This window comes from Atta cephalotes (assembly GCF_000143395.1).
Source record: "Atta cephalotes unplaced genomic scaffold scaffold00018, whole genome shotgun sequence".
In the NCBI taxonomy this organism is placed as follows: domain Eukaryota; kingdom Metazoa; phylum Arthropoda; class Insecta; order Hymenoptera; family Formicidae; genus Atta; species Atta cephalotes.
The window spans coordinates 5050718-5053679 of record NW_012130082.1 but is presented as its reverse complement, the minus strand read 5'-3'; the positions used below and the strand labels follow the sequence as shown (position 1 = coordinate 5053679).

Here is a 2962-nt window from a genome sequence, read left to right as displayed (position 1 = left end):
GAATAATGCTGCTGCTAAAGTAATCTACTAATTTAATCAATGTATTTTAATTGAAAATATTAAGATAAATCAATGCATGCGAATTCATAAAAATTAAATATTATTGATTAATTTTTTGTACAAAATTTTTATCTCATTGATATTCTAGTCTTTAATCAAGATTGATATTTTGTACTCGCTTAAATAAGTAAGTTAGAAACAGCATTAATGCTTATAAAATAATGTTACTATTAACTAATTTAATCAATACATTTTGATTAAAGATATTTAAAATAAATCGATTATGCATACGAATTCGTAAAAATTAAACTTATTATTCTTGGTTAATTATAAATACAAAATTTAATAATACTTTAATATTTATAATCAAAATGTATTCACTACTTAAATTAATTAGTAAAATAGTAGCACCATCTTACTCCTACTTTGTAATTAGCAACAACATTATTGTTCTTAAAAATAACACTACTGCCGGTTTACTAATTTCATCAGTAAATCTTGATTAAAGATATTAAAATATTAATGAATTTTGTAGGAGGAATCAACCAAAGATATAGACAATTTTTTTTTATAAATTCATGCGTGTAATCAATTTTTTTACTCTACGTTCTTTGCTTTAACAAAGGCAATAAGAATAGTCGTAATCAGAAAAGTAAGTTCTTGTTCGGGGATGTAGCTCAGTGGTAGAGCGTTCGCTTTGCATGTGAAAGGCCCCGGGTTCGATCCCCGGCATCTCCATTTTTTTTTTTACCAATCATCAATAGACAATAAATGTAATTACGTGTAATTATTAATGATGTGATGACAGTAAAATTTCATAAATATGAGTCTCCAGACTATTTTTGATAAATTCGTTGATTAATTCAAATTAATTTTTTTTAGCACAAATTTTATAAGACAGACATAAAATCCCAATGACTTGTTACATTCTATTTTATTTATCTTCGTGAGTAACTCTCTATTTCCTGATTGAGAGACAAGAATATTTCCAAATTTAAATACATTTAAAGAATTTAAACTTAAACGAAAAAATAAATTTTTTATGTATTTACATAATATATTTTACTCGAATTAAGTTTCATAAATATATTTATATATTAGGTGTAATAAAAAGAAATCCATTATTTTTCCATTCAATTTCATGCAAAAATAATGAATTTCTTTTTACTACACTTAATATATATATATATATATATATGAAATTTATTTCAAGTGAAATTTTAAAGATTCAATTATTAATATAGAAGTTTATAATTCTTCCTAATGTCTAATAACTTCTGTCATCTGTAATTATCTTAAAAATAATTTTAGCACATTATTTATATTGTGTATATTCCAGAGAAAAGATATTCCCATTTAACAATTCTTTTTATATAAAAATCTTATATAGAAATCTATAAAGTAGCGCAATGCAAATGTACACATATTCATTCTGTTAATCTAAATTCAAATTAAAACTAATATTTTTTGAAAAGTGATACGGTCATATACTTGACAACAAGAAAAAAAAATATTCGCTGATACTGCATGTTTTGCGCTGTCGTAGCACTCATTGTTAATTACTATGCGGACAACCAAAAAACTTGTTAAGAATGCTTGTGTTTATCGATAATAATTTTGCTAACTCTGCAAAATATTAACAACAAAATGTATTAGCTAAATTCTATTAAACATTTCAATAATTTACATCAAACGTCAAACAAATTTATGATTATTCGATGAAACAGGTTTATGATATCGTTACTTATGATACCGAGTTACTTTATAGAAAAATCTGAGTTGCGCTTATTGAACATGCAGTACTTAACAATTATATAGCTTCGTTACAAAAGCAATCTCTTTCTTCTTCCTCCGCGTGCATTCTTTTCATACATCTCGTCATAATGTCAATGCTGCAACATCATTGATCAAGCAGCATCTCATATACATATATATATATACATACATACATATATATATATATATATATCGCGCTTTTTTTTTCAGGACTTCCTCGAATCGTTTCGTGTTTCGCTACCAAGGAAGAACAGAGATAGAAAAGGGTGACGTGGGAGGAAGAGGGTGAAAGGAGAAAAGGGCAGGCTACTTAACAGAACGCCGGAACGAATCTCGAAGGCCCTGTGGGTTCGGCATGTGGCTTATTATACCCGCTAATAAGCGCAGTATATCGCGTCGATTATCCGCTAAGTATAGGGTCCAAGCCAAAGGGCTATCGGCATCGGCCGTTGGGCCGATGACTGCACGTCACTGGCATGCACACAGCCGTAATTCATACGCGGTTGGCTATATAATGGCCAGTGCCTGGGCTGCTGCCCGTCTACGTATATATTTCTGGCTACTCGCCCCGCGAGTGGGAGCGGGACGAATAAATCATAAAATTTATAACTCGCGTCTCCAAGAAGAAGAAAGATAAAAAAAAATATCGCGGCGCGGAACCGGACGGCTAGAGAACGTGCTTACGCGCGAACGGGGCCAACGGGGATAAACATGAGTCCTCTTCTTTAGAATCCGATCTTCTCGTTCTTAAGCCGCAGGGTGGCTTAACGCACGTTTACTCAACCTCCTCTTATAAGAAGAGAGGGAGACGAATTCTTGTCCACAGTCACGGAGGTTCGAGAACTCATCGGCTTCGAAAACTTATAATAACTCCGGACATAATGAGCCGTTCGTATTTTAATTTTTAAATATGAAATAGGCCCGGTTTATTATCTGATTAACTTGTGGATTAGATCTTAATCTCACTTAACTTGGTAATAATATAAAAATTTTTCTAATTATGATTAATATTAGTAACTTTAAATATTATTCATACAAAAAATCATCAGTTTAATGATTAATCATAGACAGAAAAAAGAAATTTTTATATTATCATCGGGTTAATCACAAGTTAACTAGTAAATAAGGCCAAAAATTAGGCCTTAAAATTAAACCTGTAACAAAAAACTTAAACTCAATGTAAAGC

At 30.3% G+C, this 2962-nt stretch overlaps 1 non-coding gene across 1 annotated transcript; it reads left to right on the top strand.

Moving 5' to 3' along the window:
• Positions 1-666: 666 nt before the first annotated feature.
• Positions 667-738, top strand: Trnaa-ugc. Its single transcript has one exon. It is a non-coding gene; the product is annotated as a tRNA-Ala (tRNA).
• The last annotated feature ends 2224 nt before the right edge of the window (positions 739-2962 follow it).